General features: G+C 43.9%; 1 protein-coding gene across 20 annotated transcripts in view; it reads left to right on the top strand.

Annotated features, from left to right (window-relative positions):
• Positions 1-19437, top strand: part of LOC141766710 (pleckstrin homology domain-containing family A member 7-like) — a 187322-nt gene that overhangs the window by 79194 nt on the left and 88691 nt on the right. The window contains exon 1 of one of the 20 annotated variants that reach the window (XM_074633793.1): positions 6508-6654. The exons of the other annotated variants lie outside the window; for them this stretch is intronic. The gene's annotated coding sequence lies outside the window, so the exon portion shown is untranslated. Of the gene's footprint in view, positions 1-6507; positions 6655-19437 lie in introns of those variants that run through there. 20 annotated transcript variants of the gene reach the window in all.

Below are 19437 nucleotides of genomic sequence, written 5' to 3'. Positions count from 1 at the left end.
TGGACTCTCCGCTGCCAAGCTGGCGCTACAGTACCTCAACGCTCGGAGAGGAGGACCAGCTGCACGTTCCTACAGTGCAGCCCCCAGACCTACACTTCAGTTACCCCAGCCCCGGCCTACGAGGAGAGAGTTTAGCCAGGAACCACCAGGTAACTTCAGCTCGGCCCTAAACCAACGAGGACCCGGTAAGGACTTTGTTTGTTTTTATTGTCAACAGCCAGGGCACAAAGCTTCTGTGTGTCCCATACGCAAAGCTAAACTCACCTGCGCTTGCTATGCTCCCCGGCCTGAGGTGGAGGATAGTGAAGTGAGGTTACAACGCTACAAAGCTGTGACGGTTAATGGCCAGCAGGTTACTGCTCTTTTGGACAGTGGTAGCTTCATGTCGCTGGTGCGGCAGGATCTGGTGCCTGTAAACAGTGTGGATTACAGCAGACAAGAGGACATACTATGTGTTCATGGGGATAAGCATCCTTATCCCACAGCTGAATTAACTGTTACCATTGATGAACAGTCTTACTTGTTGACTGTTGGGGTGGTTGCAAAGTTACCTGTTGCTGCCCTCCTGGGTTGGGACTTACCTGTACTTCTGGACTTGCTGCAGGAGAACAGGCCAGTGGAAACTGACACTGGGCAGAGGGGGGAAGTTAATGTCACTGTTTCTTGTCCTGTGATCACTCGTGCCCAGGCGAAAGCTGGGGTCCAACCGCTCCCAGACCTTCACCGTGGTCTGTGTGAGGGTGGCACTCAGGGGCTAAGAAAAGAGGAACCTTGTGCTCATCCTTTCCCAGACTTTGACAGTAGTCTGTTCGATGGTGGCACTAAGGGCCCAAGAAAATCCCGTCGCCAACGCCGCTTTGAGAAGCAGCTGAAGTCAGCAGAGCCCAAAACAAAGAGTACACTGTCAAATGAAATGTGGGCAGTACCTGATGATATTTCTGTGCTACAGAGGGGGGATACAACTTTGAAACATTTGTTTGCTAAGGTGGGGGAGGGAGCAAAGGGAGATTGTGTGGGAAGGGAAAGGTTTATTGTGGAAAAGGATGTGTTGTACACTGTTGATAATGACCATAAACGCCTAGTAGTTCCTGCTAACTGTAGGTCACTCGTCATGCACCTAGCACACACACTCCCATGGTCTGGACACCTTGGCCGCAACAAAACATATCTGCGCATCAGTTCACGCTTTTATTGGCCCTCCATGTACACAGACATTCAGAAATATTGTGCCACATGCCCAACATGTCAAAAAACATGCATTGCCCGCAAGTCTGACCGAGCTTTTCTGCAGCCACTACCTGTTATCTCCACTCCATTCCGCAGGATTGCCATGGATATTGTGGGCCCGTTGGTGAAAAGCAGTGGTGGACATGAGTACATATTGGTGGTGTGTGACTATGCTACTCGTTTCCCAGAGGCTTTTCCCCTGCGCACGATCACCGCTCCTGCTGTGCTGCGTGCGTTGGTGCAACTGTTCTCCAGAGTGGGAATACCTGATGAGATCCTGACGGATCAGGGAACGAACTTCACCTCCAGGTTGATGCAGCTCTTCCAAAAGCAGCTGGGCATCTCAGCAATCAAAACTACGCCATACCACCCACAGACTGATGGTCTGGTTGAAAGGTTCAACCAGACATTGAAGAATATGCTGCGGAAGTTCGTGGATGATACTGGCAAGGACTGGGACCGTTGGCTGCCATTCCTGCTCTTCGCCTATCGTGAAGTTCCCCAGGCATCAACTGGTTTCTCCCCATTCGAGCTGCTTTATGGCTGGGAGGTACAGGGACCCTTGGATCTGCTCCGCAAAGGATGGGAGACACCTTCCACCTCGCAAGACGACAGAGGGGTGGTGCAGTTTGTGCTGGAGATGAGGGATCGGCTGTCAAGGTACCAGGAGGAGGCAGAGGTTAACCTGCGGGAGGCCCAGAAAAGCCAAAAGACCTGGTATGACCAACAGGCCCAGCACCGTGAGTTCCAGCCTGGCCAAAAGGTTTTGCTGCTTCTCCCTTCATCCAACAGCAAGCTCCTAGCAAAATGGCAAGGGCCGTACCTCATCACCCGAAAAATGGGTCCGGTCACTTACGAGGTCCATCACCCAGACAAGAAGAAACCCAAGCAGACCTACCATGTGAATCTCTTGAAAGAGTGGAAGGACCGGTTGATCCAGGTACCAGGGGAGGTTCTGATGGTAAGGAAGGTCGACAGTGAAGAAGAGGTGGAGATGGGACTGGAGACCCTTACTACACCAGCTGATCCTGTGTTGGCACATCTTGAACCAGGACAAGTTGCACGGCTCCTACAGGTCTTCAAGATGACGCCGTCCTTATTTGCTGCCAGCCCAGGGAAGACAACGCTAGTGGAGCATGTCATTCGCCTCAAAGATGGACGACCAATTCGTCAACGTCCCTACCGTATTCCGCAGCAGCTGGTGGGAAGACTGCAGCAGGAGGTGGAGGAGATGTTGAAACTTGGAGTGATTGAACCATCCAACTCAGAGTGGTGTAGTCCGGTGGTCATCGTCTTCAAGAAGGATGGCTCCCTCCGAATATGCATTGATTTCAGGAAGATCAATGCCATCTCAGAGTTTGACGCCTATCCCATGCCAAGAATCGAGGACTTGCTGGAGAAGATCGGAGCTGCAAAGTACATCACCACCCTTGATCTCTGCAAGGGATATTGGCAGGTGCCACTGGAGGAGACAAGCAGACCCTACACGGCGTTCCGAACCCCAGCTGGACTCTACCAGTTTACAGTGATGCCATTTGGACTACACGGAGCACCAGCCACCTTCCAGAGACTGATGAACAGAGTACTCCAGGGTTGTGACAACTGCAGCGCTGCATACCTGGATGATGTGGTGATCTTCAGCAACACCTGGGTAGAGCATGTCCAACATCTATCACTTGTTCTGGGAAGGATCCAGAAGGCTGGGCTGACACTCAACCTTTCCAAGTGTGAGTGGGCGCGAGAGGAGACACGGTACCTTGGTTACCAGTTGGGACGAGGGGAGGTACGGCCACAAGTGGATAAGGTGGAAGCTATCCAGAACTGCCCTCGACCACGGACCAAGAAGGAGGTACGGTCCTTCCTGGGATTGATTGGGTGGTACAGGCGATTCGTGCCACAGTTCGCGACCATTGCAGCCCCACTCACAGCTTTGACCCGCAACGAACACAGGAACCCAGTAACTTGGTCAGATGACTGTGAAGCAGCCTTCAGCACCTTGAAAAAACACCTGTGTTCTTCTCCCGTCCTCAAGAGTCCAGACTTCAACAAAAGATTTCTGGTACAGGTGGACGCATCGGCAGTCGGCCTTGGAGCAGTCCTGGCCCAAGGGGACCCTGGGGACGAACACCCGATTTTGTACCTCAGCCGCAAGATGCAGCCACGTGAGACCAGGTATTCCACTGTGGAAAAAGAGGGCCTGGCCATCAAGTGGGCACTGGATAGCCTACGTTACTACTTGCTTGGCCGAGAGTTTGACCTGGAAACTGACCATCGGGCTCTCACCTGGATAAACACCATGAAGGATCACAACAGCCGCCTGACTCGATGGTACCTCTCACTGCAGCCCTTCAAGTTCTCCATCCGACATCGATCCGGCAAGGCCAATGTGGTGGCAGATTACCTTTCCAGGTTGCCGCACATCGCCAACCTCCGGGAGGAGGGGGATGATGTGACGGAGTAGCCGTCACTGACTGTGGGCAGCGCACACACATCACCTCAGGCCACACACACCAACATTTCTCCGCTGCGCCGCAGACACACACACACACACACACGCCAAACATTTCTCCGCTCCCTTCCTGATTCACTCCGTAGTTAAACACATCGCGACATATCCCTCTCCCCTAAACTGTTTATCAGTAGTGCGACCAAAGGTGCACACTTGGTTGTTCTGCTGTTTCCTATACGCATACATTACACAAACATTATTTTCACTCGCCAGTTGCTGAAACGCTGCCTGTCCATCCTGCCATGTCCCATTCATGGGATTGACGAGCAAACAGGGCCGTAACAAATCCCCCCGTTATAAAGGGTGCCCTCGCGCGTTTTGAGAGCATGTGATCAGTTTAAATATGTTTAAACTTTGAAATTGTGATTATGTTGCAAATTAACTTGTTTTGGTTGGGGGGGGAATGTTTAGACAGAGATATATCATTTATATGTGGGATATGCCTGTGTTGAAGGGACTATGGAGATCAGTTATGATGAAAGATGATGTTAATTGTTATTTCTGTGTAAAGAATACGCCCAGGGGAGGGGCTATTGGTATAAAAGGGGGTCATCTTGGCCACCTGGGGGAGTCTGGTCTGGAAGTGTTGACAGAGAAGGTCACACTCAGACACTCAGGAAGGTAAAATATAGATTGTAGTTGGATTGTTTTTGCCTGTTCTGAAAGAACTCAAGGAGTTAGTAAGGAATTTGATTTCCGTACTATTTACTGTTTTGTACAAAGCTTATTTTCTATTTTGCACTTTTTGTAAATAGCCACAATGATTGCACTTTGGGAGGCCGGCAGAATAAAAAGGGGATGAATACAACGTTTTCCGACTACGCCAGTGTTTTTATGTTGCACGGAGTTTTTGACGTAGAACCCCGCGACAGTAGGTGAGACAACGGGAGCTATAGGTGAGAGATGAGTCAGTGATGAGCTAAAGAGCAAGCTGTATTATGCAAACTGTAGATGCACCTCTGGTTAAGATACTGGATCCAGTTGTATAGACTGGGAAAAAAATCCAATTTGATCCATTGTGATGCATGTATCTTTTTCTAGTAACTACATTGGCACAACCCTCCCGCCTAATGTTGGGCACACATCACAAGAATCAATCCCTCCCGACAATTGTCAGCAAAGCCCCGATTTTTTTGATGGTTCTAAAGATTATCTTTCCAGATATCTCTGCTGTGTGAGGTATGTTAAGAGTGTGTTTTACATCCCCCGATCGGCTCAGAAGTCCATCCTGGCCGCACCGATTTCAAATCGAGCGGATATCCTGTTGTGTGCGGGGAACCCCGAGGACAGCCGATGACGAGAACCAGGCTGACTGAAGCGGAAGGACAACCGCAGCCGTTAACGGCGGCCTCGGCTAATGCATGAGCTGATGCAAAACGCGAAGCATAAAGTAGTAGTAAAATGGATTCTTCTTTTTTCCTCATTAATTTTCAATACAAAGTAGTGCAAAAACTAACATCGCTAATTCTTCCTGCCTGTTGTCCGACATGTTTGTTCACGTTTGATTGCAAGAGACTTTGCGAGATTTTTTTTTTTTTTCGGAGAGTCAGGACTCTTGTTGTTAATGAGATACCGGACCGGATATCGGGCCGATACTGACTCAAAAAGCTGGATCGAGTATCAGTGACAATTGGGCTGATCTATTCAACTCAGGCATAAACATTATATACTGGAATTGTAATTCCTGTTTAACTTTTGACCAATTTGTTGCTGCGTTAAAAAGGTTTACACCTGAATTGTAATTCCTGTTAATTTTGAAGATTTTTTTGCCATGTTCCTGGTGTACGATTTATTATTTTAATATTAAATAACAATTCAGTCAATTTATATTTATGTAATTATTGGTTACATTTTGTTTTAAGTTAGGAAAGCGATGTATAAGTAAAGCCTGACACATGACAAAATGATCCTAGTCACTTTCACACAGTGTGGCATACAGTTTATTAATTCAACACCGGTATCGAATCAGTACTCGGTATCGGCCGATACCCAATGTCCAGGTATCGCTATCGGGACTGAAAAATTACGATCGTGCATCCCTAAATCGTTCACCATGCATAGAAACAAAACTGTTAAATTTAACATAACATGTCGTTATGTGTGGGGTCTCTCACATTTTCAACATCTGTTAAGATTTGTGATAAAAAAAAGCTCAACAGTCCCCATGCGCTGAAAAGGAAATGTGGCACAAAAGACAAACATTATGGGTCAGCATGATGGGCTGAGGTGGGACACAAGAGATTTGTAATAACCCTCATTACAATGATTTTGGTCACACAGGTAGCATTCAGCTCACACTCTGCCACAGCGGCAGATATGTCTTTTACCACTTAGCCTGACAAAACCTCTGCAGACTTTTATACACCTTTTATTTAATCAAACAAGGGGGGGCAAATCCTGAATGCTTCCCAGCCTGAGTGGGAGTGAGGACCGAGAGAGTGTGAGAAAGAGATGGACGGTGAGAAACTCAAATGAAAGAGGCTGTTTGTGTTTGTGATGTTTGCCGGGTGTGTGGGTGGGTAGGTGGTAGCGGATGGCTGTGAAACCTGAACAAGAGATGGCAGCAGCAGCAGCAGCAGCAGCAGCAGCAGCAGCAGCAGCATGGAGCTGAACCAAATGTGTCACCGTCTCATGCTCACTGGGCCAAGGAAGGAATGTATTGGCAGCGGCGGCCTGCGAGGAATTCAGCAGGGCGACTAGAGTGCATGTGTGTGCATGTCTATGTGTGTGTGTTTGTAGTGGTCAGATTGTATTCCATCTCTTCACCCCCCCTGGCCAGTTATAGGACTGAGCTACAGTAGCATGCTGGCGCTCCCTCCTCCTACAGACAGGAAGAGTTCTTGCAGCGTTCGCCCACATTCACATGCTCGGAGGGGAGCTAAAGTAATGAAGGCGCAGCAGTGACCGTGTGGACACAGGTAAACAAAAATAAATAGAGAAATCAGTCGGGGCTTTTCTGTTCTCTGCTTTTCGTTATGCTGAGGAAACTTCATGCATCTTTTCCTAGTTCTACTTTTGCAGTGGCAGAACAAGGTGGAAGTGGGCTCTACTGTTACTGAGCTGCTCTGTCTCTGCTGCCAGCCACCAGCTGTGCAACACATAGTGTCTTGCATGCTTGATAGCTCTGCAAATATAAGTTTATTTTGTATCTCTGCAGCCCAGCTAGTCCAGGATAGTGGGCTTTTCAGCTTGACATAGCACTGTGGTCCTCCAGAGCCGATGATCCACTTCTCTAATGTGCTATTTTAAATTCAGCAGAATGCGCCAACTGGTCAGTGGGAGGATAAGTGGATTTGATTTGTTGCTCTGTCAAATAACCTTTAAAACATTGTGATTTCTAGATTTGTTAATGACTAAATGGGAAACAACCGGCACTGCAGCAACTAAATGATGAGCTTCTCATAAAATCACGTACTTCTTGCTGTTAGTTACAACAGGGAACAAATGATTCTTTTGGCAAGTCATTAGTTTTTTTGTTTTCCTGCTCTGACCAAACACTGGCTATCTAAAATGACTAAATTAAAAGTGGCTGGTATTGTTTTCACCTTGTGAGTCTGTGTGTGTGTCATCATGGCTAAATGTGGTCCTGGAGACACCTGCTGTAGTGGGGGAACTACCACAGAGGCGGTTTTGAGTCAGGTGTTTATATGTCTGTCTGACAGATTTGCGTCGCAGCTGTGCAAGATGCAATCACGAAACTTTACAAGTGTGAAGTTTAGATCAAGATAAAGGTAGAGTTTGAAGATGGGCGTGGTCCGAGCGAGGGCACCGTGAGTAGGAGAGTAGAAGTGGCGAAGGGGCCGTTGGCTCCTCTTTACGCCCCTGGTCTGATTTGCCGTCGCGGCTGGTGTAATCCCATCGCAAGATGGTCTTTAGTTTCTTTTTGTTTTTGCAAATTTTGGGCAGTATGCCTGATCTATTGTGAAACTATTGAGCTGTGATTTGTGGGTTTAATCTACCATAACCCTTTTTGTATAAAAAGTTTGCATGTTTGGATGACTAATAATTCATATAATGCAGTATGAAGTATTGTTCACATTTGTCTTGTAAATGTCTGTCATTTTTAGAAGATACATTCATTACTTTTTATAGTGAAATATATTGTAAAGACATGATTGCAATTCTCTTGGCCTATTCCGATTTCCGATCTTCTAAAAAAGTCTGATCTGCCGATTCTGATTTTCTTTCTAAGAACTATAATAGACAGCAAAGCATCAGACAAACTTTTTTTCACCACCTCCCGAAAAATTATTTCAACCGTCCCGAAACTTTGTCATCTATTTTGTTTACTTTACTTTGATTAAAAAAAACTTGGCATTAGTTGTTTTATATATGTATTATAAGCTGCTTAGAGGTAGTGTTAGTAAGTTCATCAGGTCATAATTCCCTCTCTGAGTCGTATTTTATATTGTGGGAACAGATCAGCTGAAAAATGTCTGGTCTTGTAGTATAATCAGTAATCAAACTACTATTTCATTCAATATAATGAAAGATTCCAGAGCTCAGTTGTATGTATTCAATTTACAATGTGAGAATATCAAGCAGTTTGTCCCATTCAGTGTTTGGCTTTCATTTACGTTTTGTTAAATAACTACAGTATGCATCGACTCATTGGCACTAATACATTCAGATTGTGCTTTGAGAATCTTTGCAAAACTATTTCCATCTCAAAGTTGATGCTGCCGGTGAGAGCTGGAGGCTGAGAGCATCATCAGGGAGCTCTTCTTCCCGTCAGTGGCTGTTAAATAATCAGAGCGGCGGTGCCAGCGGTGCCGCTCTGCAGGCTGCCAAAAATCAACCGTGATGATGTTTTAACCTCCTTTTGTCCTGCGGCCAAATCAGGACCCTTTTTACAGCTGTGGCATTGTGCAACTCAATTAGCTGGTTTTTATTTAAACATTAGGCCGTGCACCAATGTGCCATTTAGTTCTTGGCAGAGGTGTGTGTGTGTGTGTGTGTGTGTGTGTGTGTGCGTGTGTGCGTGTGTGTGTGTGTGTGTGTGTTCATGTGTGTGTTTATGTGAGTCTGTTATCAGATTAGTGAAAGGAAATGACTGGTGCTGGTCTGCGCTCGCTCCCCAATGGATTTTAAATTAAATTTTTTTTACAAAGAGCACATTTTGTTGGCTCTCTAGTTGAATTGTATTAGAGACCAGCCCGTGTTAAACTGGACAAATGTGGAGTTTTGAAGTGTTGGGTCATTTTGCCAAGAAGGGAAGAGTCATTTGGCTTTTTTATTGTAATTTCTTTCCAATTAAGGTAAGGTTTGCACTTGGTGTTCTGCTTTTCAGACTTGGAAAGGTCACAGTGTTCAAAATAACTTCTACTTCTAATAACGTTTTTATGAGCAATATTTTTTTTTTACAAAAGATTTTCAACACTGGTGATGTTTGCTCACCTAGAGTGCTGTGACATTTTAATATAGTATTAATAGTTTACGCTCTCTTGCACCCTCACCCACACATACTGTAAATGCGAGCATCTCTCTCTTCGTGCCTACAGTAATACTGTACACACACACACATAATATGCACACTCACATACTTTGTTAAACATGTACGGTGAGCTCTGAATGGCAATGACCTTGCCGTGTTTCCCCATACTGCACCGGCAGCACCGCTCCCCGCCCGCTCTCCCTCCCTCGCTGCACTTCAAACACATTTCATCTGGAAAAAACCCTTTAAATAGACGTGACCTTTGACTGTGAGAACACCCACTCGCCAAATCATTCAGAAACACACTGTCGGCTACACATCTGTTAAAGCACGGGCAAGGTGGCAAACGATACGAAGACAAATACCTGCTATTTTTTTATCGGAGATATGAGTTGTGGGCAAAACCATCAGGAAGCGGTGTGGCTTATCGGCGATGGTGACACATTGATCGGTCCAGCATCAATATAGAGAAATGTCAGAGCCTCTTTTATGCAGCTGACCCAAAAACACGCTATTGACTTCTTTTGTACCTTGAGTTAGTTTACCTTGCTGTGATGACACTTCTATCAAGAGCTTTCCCTGCCTTTCATCTCACAGGCTCTTCAGAATAAATCCAAGTACACATCAGCAGGTAGCAGCAACCTGATTGTGTCAAAAAACAACAGGGTTTCTTTCATGCAACTGTGACTGATTTTGGAGATCCATTTGAACTCTAAATTTGTTATATTTACGCTTATTATTAATATATCGGCCAGCTAAGGTTGGCAATATAAAACTGGCCACCGTCAGCTCAACAATCAACCAACCGTCCCCCCAAGTTTCAGCTAGGAGATGCATCGTAAAAAAACACACTCCATTAAAACTCGACAGAAACAAAATAAAACTTGCCAAAACCGTCCTGGTTAGGCTCTCTCCACTGTTACAACCACTCTCTCTACTGTTACAACCATCACCAACTCTGGTTTGGTCTAAATAAACCCTTAATTCATCAAGTTAGATGTGAAAATGTGACAGCTATACACTTCCCTGCTGTCTCTCTCTCTGCCTGCTGAGTAACGTCTCTCTCGTTCTTCGGAGGCAGACCATTAAATTAGCAAAATAAAATCACCCACAAAAGAACAACCGGCGATGTACTCAGCCGATAGCTGATATATTCGTCCAACCCTACTTCCAACACACCAATAAAGGCTGAAAACAGACGTTGGCCTTTGAGGTTTTTGCTGGAAGCCATTATCAAACAGTGAATTTGTAGGTAATCAGGTCATCAATAGGCAATTACAAAGATCACTGACAGCCAATCATGACTCAGCGTGAACTCTAGCAGCAGAGCAAATGTCTGAAAATCCTCCAGTGGCAGTTTGATGTCTGACTATAAAGTTATTGGCACAGTTTCACTCCGGCTCTGAAACTCTTTTTGGCAAGAGGACAAAAAGGAAGATGGACCCAAATTAGACTTTCAATTAAACCCCCGCGACAACGTAGTCGGGGGTACATAACGCTCCGTGCGTCCCTCCGTCCGTCCCTCCGTCCGTCCTTCCTTGAGGAACTACACATTTGGTATGGTGGTTGACAGTGTGGTCTAGTTCCATTAGTTCCAAAAGGGCAAAACCTTTGGCGCTACTTTCGTAGGGGTCAAGCAGTGAGCGGGGTTACTGTATGTGAGCCATGTTCACTTTTGCCTTTTTGGTTTTAGAGTTGCGAGTAATGATTAGTTTTATTATTGATTAATCCATTGATTATTTTTCTGAGCAGCTGACATTGATTTTAGTCTATAAAATATCAGAAAATAGTGAGCAAGTCCATCAAACCAAGGTGGTGTTGTGAAGATATTCAATTTATTGTGATATAAATACTCTAATAAAATGACTTTTCAGTCCGTCGATCAATCATTTCAGCAGTTTTTTTCTGTAACTTGGCTACAAGGACAAACAGGAGCAAAACAACTGGAGTTCCTGGAGAGACACGCTGGCACCCAAGTCATATGACACAGCAGGTGCAGTGTGTGTGCGCTATACGCCAATGAGAGAGATCATGTGTGGTATGTGTGTGCATGCGTGATCATGTGTGTTTGCATGAGAGGTTGGACGTGTTGTGCGAGGGCTGTCATGGACAGCGGCGTGTTTACGTAACCCCGGAGGTTTTACCGCCCCGTCCTTCATAAATGTCATGCGGACATCGACGGGGGCAAAAAAGTCAAACGCAGAGGCCCAGAGCTTAGCAGCTGACAGCAGGTCAACGGTCAATATTGTCTTGTAAGAGGAAGGTTCGGTTTTAATTCCCTAATGTCACGCGTGCCTTTTGAGGAAGAAACAAAGTCCACTTGAGCTGCAGGGGAGCTAGACTGATAAATGGTGATCAATAGAAGACCAACAAATCACAAAATGACTAAACCGGCTTGAAAGGCAGAGTGGTCTGCTTTTTTCCTCAGATGACAAAGAAATTAGCCGTTTTGTCTGAACAGCTTGTTAGAGTTTCTGTGTTTGGTTAAGAATAACATGGCATGAAATCACTAGTTGCGTATCTTCTTTTAGATCTTCCAGTTACATTGTCACAAAACCCCAAATTAATGTCTGAGACTGGATGCTGCTGTGAAAGGGAGAGATGTCAACGTGATGAGCCTCTTTATCTGAACTGTTTGTCTGGATTCTTTTGTATAACACAGGCTGTTGTATCAATAACAAAAGTTATTTTTTGACTTTTCAGTCGACATCTCAGAAGTTACACAAGACGAGAAGCTGCGATGGATTTGATGGTTTTGATGGTTTTGATGGAGGCATATGTTCCCTGCTGGGATCAGTGCTGAAACAGGTGCCAGAATCCCAGAAAGAAATCGATGCTCCTGTATACAGCGTGTCTGAGCTCAGCTGATTGGTGCAATCAGTCTAGTGTTGGTTGAAAGTTGAATCTGAGAAACCCTGCTGGAGCAGATGGAGCTGAGTTTGTCCCGACATGTTTGGCTTCAGATTTGTGGATTCAAACTGACACTAAATGGTGACAGGAACGACTCTGCGAGTTTGATTAATTCGTTGGATTGATGTGTTGCAGACAAATAATTAATGCCAACACGTTTCAGTGCATCAAGCTTGACATCTTTTTATTAATGACGAGCTGATTGATCCGCTGTTTCCCTATAATGGACTGTATCAGAATCCCTGTAGTAGAATCAGTTGTACTGTCTTGTAGACACATTTTCGATGAAAGATTGTTGTCAGCGCAGAGCTAATCGCAGTGTCAAACACATCGGACTCCGCCACTAAGAAGAAAAACTAAACCACTATAGAGACAGGTACACATAAACCATCTCAAAAACAAGGTTTGATTTCATGAAAATCTTAAGGATTAATGTGGCAGTAGTCAGTATATTTTTGGCATCATTGGGCAAAACAATTCACAATAACCTTTCAGCATATTGTAATTCAAGTGTTCTGAGAGAAAACTAGACTTCTGCACCTCCTCATGGCTCTGTTTTCAGGCTTTAGAAAAGCTAGTCCGTGACGGGAGACTTTGGCCAATCACAGTTATTTCATTGAGAGAGCGTTCCTATTGGCTGTGCTCCGGTCATGTGACCAGTACTTGGCGTTCCTTCACCAGATTTCACAATGGCGGCGGCGTCACAAACTTTCTCATTTTACAGCTAAACCGTGCACTACAAGATGATTCTGAAAACTCTTGAGGAGAGAAATAGGCATTAACGTAACATAATATTGATTCATATTTGATCGGCGCTGCCTAGTTTGACCGTTTGGTCAGAGCTGGTGAGTGATTGACAGCCAGCTCTCATAGACGGCAGCTGGACAGCAGACCTCAGATCAGCTCTGACTGGGTGTTTTCCTCCGGTCTGTGAAATCTTGCTGATGCCGTTAGGAGCACCGGAGGACACAGAGGCACATGATTTTTTTCAGGTTACCTGTTTCACGTACTACTGTCAGGATATAGCGATTGTTTTATAAAAATACGTTTTTTTAATCATATTTTTTCTCCAATCTCACCTACTTCAGCTTTAACTTTAACATTTGAGAACATTGTCTTACTTTGTTAAATGAAAATTAAAGGTTTTTAGAATAAAGTATCATTTTCATATTGGCACAAAACTCTTTTCTAATCAGTGGGAGTTTGGCTTTTTTTTTTTTTATAAATATATGGTTGTTATGTAAGTCTCTCATGGCTGGAGAGCTAACAGGGAAAGGTAGAGTAGTGCCTCAGTTGTCCTTGCAGATTAAAGTTTATGGGACAACAGAATGGATGAGTGGAAGCTGCACTGTGTGCTTTTAGCTGATGCTGTGTTTCAGGTGCACTGACCTCTTAGCCTCAGTCAGCTATAGTACAATAATGTGAGATATAATACATGATGAACACGATGAAAGCTTTTGGATTCAAAGCCTTCGAGCACTTATATTCTCATCTGACCTTCATGGGCTACATTTTGAATGCCTTTTGTAAGTTTTTGATTGTGTACAGTGAGTTATACAAACTTCATCACAGCTCTCACCTTGTTAAATGTACCGTATTAGCTTTCCGGGTACTCCAGCCCACAACGCCACATAAGAGGACACGTCAGAACAAACAGAAACTCTTGTTATAAAACCAAACAGAACTTTTCTGATAAATTTATGAGTCAGCAATTATATATAGATATATATAAAGGGTAAATCAATCAATGTGCTAGCAGCGTTTATTCGTGAGTAACTGTTTAAAAATGGTCACTCCAGGTAGAAGCCCTCTGCTCTTTCAATCTGCAGCAAACTGACACAAAAAGTGACGTTTCCATTCATGTATTAGACACTTATACTTTTGTGTCATCCAACGCTACTGAAGCTGCACTATTCTCGCTGTGAGAATGAGACACAATGGACTCAGAGATGTAAGGTACATTCTGAACACGTCTCTTATTACCTGTATTAAAGGGCATTGTTAAAACGGCGCTTTATAAAAAGCTTTTAGAGCCACTTTCAATCCGTTTTTCCTTCACAGTTCAGGTCATCGTTGCCTCATCTCCGCTGAAATGACACCATCACGTCTATTATATCTCGTACTATTTTTGAACCTCGCTGCAGAGGTGGGATCACAGCCGCTGATAAACAACCTCCCAGGACACCGACATGCTATTCTCATTCATATTGTGTGAGCAATCAGACATGGATTTATCAGTTTCCCAGGAGGAGTGCTTCACATATCAGCTGAGACATAAACAAGCCTTTTGTGTGAATTTGCTGCGATCAATATCTTGAGATTTACTGCTTGGCTCACTGAGAGGATTTGAGGTGTCCTCAGCGGTCATGAATACCTCATAAATACCATTTTAATAGTCTGGCAAGGAGATCAGAGTTAATAGGTTTAACGTATTGCATTTAATTTCATAAGCGCTCGATGAATACTGCATGCATCTATTAGTTCTCACACATTTGTGTGAATGAGAGAAGTCTTACGGCTGTCATCGTGGCGTAATTCACATTATTTCTTAACACGTTTATCGTGTTTGATTTATTGTATTTACGTCGCGGTGTTTTGCGTGATATTAATTAAAACAGAGGTGTTTGAGCATGCTTTGCTTCACACATTCACACTTTGAAGTTGTAGATAATCGCTGTCCTGCGGAGCAGTGTAAAACAAGTGCCTCGCTGAATGACACTGTTTTTAGTGGAATTGATTCACATTAAGATAATAAACCATTAAACTAATAATGATGTTAATGGTGTCTTAATCCTGTTAGTATCATTAATGTAATTTAAAGCTACGGTGAATGTATTTTTAGAAAAAAAATGTGTTATATTTGTTGAAATTCTCTTTACGTCTCGACAGCAATCAATACATCAAATGCTCTGACAAAAAAAAGAAGAAAAAAATCTGGTATTTGTGGCTGTCGCAGGACTGCAATAAGCTCGTCCAATCGGGTTTAGATACCTAAAGGGACGGGCTGTCAGCGTTCCCATTCTTTCGGTCACTACCCAAAGCTCATGACCATATAGCTGAGTTTTTTTTTTTTTTTTTTTTAAATATAATCCATTTACACAATCCACCAAAGACCTCTTACATACATATTCATAACTTTTAAAAATGTGTGTCACCAGGGGTGCTCCAGGTAGCTCACCTGTTAGAATAGGCACCTCATGTACCAAGGCTGAGTCCTTACCGCAGCGGCCCGGGGTTCCAATCTGACCCGTGGCCCTTGGCTGCATGTCGTCCCCTCTTTCTCTTTCATTTCCTGTTTTTTTCCCTGTCATTTATCCTGTATATGTTATAAAGGCAAAAATAATAATCTTAAAAAAGTGTCACCATAGCCAAATACTATAGATAGATAGATAGATAGATAGATTTGTATTTAATTTTTTGTGTTTGTTATCACCAAACATTCTGCCAGAAAGAAGGAAAAAGTTTTAACAATGGTACAAAAAATGGTAATATATGAACTCTGTGTTTTTGCTTCAGTGGTTTACCTCCAACAGGTTGTAACGACTTCCTCCAGATCTGTAACACACATGACTTCACCTGCATCGACCCAGGAAGTCGTGTATCGGTAAACCAGCGCTTACGAACTGCAGCTGCCGTTTAGCATCGGCTGTTGAATTTGTGTCTGAGTCATAAGTCACGGCTCGTAGGCCTCTCAGGACGATCTGTTTTCCTTTCCGTGCTACAACTGATCGATTATAATCCCATCCTATTCAGACAGTTATTAATTCTTGAAGCGCCTCAGACGGGGCTGCAGGGCTCCTTGTTATGTTGAAACAGAAAGCGTATCCCCCTGAGGCGAAGCTAGTATCTGGAGCGCTGGGTGTTTTTTGTCCCGTAAAACACACACACTCTGACGGCATGACTAACACTATCTCCAGTATACTGAGCTGCTCTCTTCTCTTGTGCAAAGGTTCTCCATGCTCCTGAGCACCCTTTTTTTTATGCGTTTCACTCTGTAGCGATGTTTTATGGCCAGCTGTCAAACATTCATGTGTAAATGTGAGTACAGTCCCCAGTGGACCACTGCAGGTGATTCGTCAGGGCTTATGAAAACTATAAATTCTTTACATTATGTTCCGGATGTTCTTTTTTTGCTCGGTACCTGACAGTCGAACACACGGCCGGCACCAGTTGAGAATGACATTATGCAGACAGCAGGAAGAGAAAAAGCCAAACTCCTCCAAACCACAGGAGAAACTAAAATGAAGAGGGATTTTTCATGTTTTTTTAGTTTAAATCAGTGGACTACTCTGGGTCTGAGAAGTGAAGCCAATGCTGAGGTGCCTTAAACTTGCATTCTTTCTAATAGCCAGCAGGGGGCGACTCCAAGGCTGATTGTATAGAAGTCTATGAGAAAATGAGCCTACTTCTCACTTGATTTATTCCCTCAGTAAACATTGTAAACATCAGTTTATGGTCTCAATCGCTAGTTTCAAGTCTTCTTCAATACAGCATGATGTTCATTTAGTAAATTATGGTCCCATTTAGAGTCAAATAGACCATAAAGCAGGCGGATGCTTTAGGGCGGGGCTACCTTGTGATTGACAGGTCGCTATTGACGGCGTTGTCCTGTCTGGGAGTTTGTCTGTGTTTTCGTCTTACAACTTTAACCCTTTCACAGTGTGTTTTCAGTTCATGAAAGTTATAGTTGTTAATATTTTGGTCTCCTAAAAATGTCTTATTCAGCGTTAGATTGTACTTAGCTCCACCCTCTCAAGTCGCTCTTGGTTTCACAAAACCAAGATGGTGACGGCCAAAATGCTGAACTTAAAGCTTCAAAACGGTCGTGTCTAGAAGGTAACCCACGAGTTGTGGAAACTCTCGCGAGATGGTTAAGGTTAGGCATTGATCTCGAATAGTTAAGGTTAGGATAGGTTGTCGGGCAGAGAGTCTCGCGAGAGTTTTGCAAGTTTTTGCAAATTTCGCAATTTGCGGGTTACCTTCTAGACACAACCCTTCAACCCTGTCAACCTTCGGACAAAATGCCGAACTCAAGGCTTCAAAATGGCAGTCCACAAACCAATGGGTGATGTCACGGTGACTACGTCCACTTCTTATATACAATCTGTGGTTTAAACCTTGTATTTTGTGTTTCTGGTTGGTGCTCCGTATGTCTTTTCAATGATATCCATGCAGGAAACCAGCATGACTGGATTTAAAATCCAGTGCACAAGTGTTGAGCTGCAGGTCCTCTTTTGGCCTCTGACTGCAAGAAAACTTGATGAAACCACAAGTCATTGCACATGATGGTCTCAGCTTTTAATTTTCAGATTTGTCTTGTTTTTTAATGCATATTGGTTAAAGACTGTTTAAAGTTAACGGTGCCCAACGGGTGGTACGCTTGGGTATTTGATTGAGTAGTATGTCAGTCGATTACACCCACATCAGCTCCTCCTGGGCCTCACTGTCGCTTAATGAAACCCAAAATCTAAATTTGGGGAAAAACAATAAGGTAGTCGCAAGCAGTGAATTCATGAACACGTGAACTGCAAGGCAATATATCCTTTTAGTAAATGACAAAGATTACTGTTATTAGTACTAGTAATAATAGTGGTAGAGGTGGCTAAGCTGAAAGCAGGGAACACACATCAGTATGAGCTGAAAAGAAGGTGGTAGTGCACTTAGATGTGACCAGATCCATGTGACAACCTGCGTCCAGGTCTCCTGCTGTGAGAGCTAATATTGGCTTTGTAAGTCACTGTTATGGAGGGCCGCTGCTGTCATGTCACCGGGTCTTCTGGGAAACCTTGTAGTCCTGCAGGGTTTGATCTTCTGCTACATCAAGCAGGAATCTGTACAGCGTGAGTAATGTGAGCCGCTGCAGAATGGAAAGCAGCGTTACTACGCATTGATTGTTGTTAGAGACGGGGAAAGGTTTCTGAACCTTTACACACACACACACACACACACACACGGGGTGTGTTTGCTGAGTGTGCACGGTGTTTCTCATCAATGCTGTGCGTCTGTAGGAGACTGCTAAGCAGCTCTGCTGGAGCACTTCGGGGGCGAGAAGTTTCTGTCAGAGTTCTGTGGAAAACAGCATGCAGCACTGACGCTATTCTTATACTGTATGTTGTCGACACCCCGTTGTCCCTGCATATAACATTTTCGATGGTGTGAATGAATTATTCTGTATACTAATATCTAAAGGGTTTATATTTATTGAACTGGCAGGAGAAGTGCTATTAGTTTACGTGGCATATTTTTTCACCCAAACATATTTATATAACCTTATAATTTAGCAACAAACTATGGGTTATTTTCAATACTATTTATTTTTCTGATGAATCGCTTGCTTGTTTGTCTGTTCATCTGTAGAATGTCAGAAAATAGTGAAAAATGTGCATCACAGTTTCTAAGACATGATGTCTTCAGATTGCTTGTTTTCTTCATGCCTGGTTCAGACTACACAATATTTATCTATGTCATATTAGGCGATTGAGAGTCATCAATTCTTGTCTTGACTTGCCCGCTCAACATGACCGACTAGACGTTGGTCCCACACCAATCATCGCCAGTTGTCTTTCACGACATGCGTGATGTCGTCAGGAAGGAAGCTTGATGCTTATGGCGGTAGCCTACTCACCGGGGGGGCTGAAGTGCCTCTGCGGTTTTATGTCAGCTTTTTTGCTTTTTTCCCTCTGTTGTGGCAGTCCCTCAGAGAACATCTAAAAGGCTGGGGTGTTGTTGCCATAGCTCCTTAAATGTTTTCCTCCATTTCACAATTCAACCTCACAGCACCAACATTGTTCCTTTTTTCGCTTCGCCGCTATTTCGATTTGTTCTTGCCTGCGGATTGCAGATAGCCCTGTGCTCGGCCGGTCAAATTCATGGCTGTTACCATGTCGTGAAAGGCAAAAAACAAATATCAAACATGCTAGACTTTCTGTCATGAGGCGTCCCAGACGCGGCGTCAGTTCTCGTCTACTATGACACATTAGACAAGATAAATTGATCGATTGCCGCCCACAAATTATTATAATAATCATTATCGTTCCCGATCTGAACCGACACCCTACAACGGCCGTGTCGGGCTATAACCGGGCTGATATTGTTTAGCTTGAACCAGCCATCAAACAAACAGTCCAAAATCCAAAGATATGCAATTTACAATGATGTGAAATAAAGAAACGTATTAAAGGATTGATATTCAGCACTATTATATTCAAAAACTAGCTAGGATTAAGGTTTCCAAAATTCATGTTGTCAGACAAGAACAAGGAAGCATACTGTACCTATTATCCTTTAAAACATTGTATTTTTTTGTTTTAATTCTGTGCTGTCACATTTTATTAGAGATGAACACTGAAGTTAGTCC

The sequence above is a fragment of the Sebastes fasciatus genome, chromosome 4 (genome assembly GCF_043250625.1).
Source record: "Sebastes fasciatus isolate fSebFas1 chromosome 4, fSebFas1.pri, whole genome shotgun sequence".
Lineage (NCBI taxonomy): Eukaryota > Metazoa > Chordata > Actinopteri > Perciformes > Sebastidae > Sebastes > Sebastes fasciatus.
Note: the sequence above shows the minus strand (reverse complement) of the source record. Positions and strands in the feature narration are given on the sequence as shown.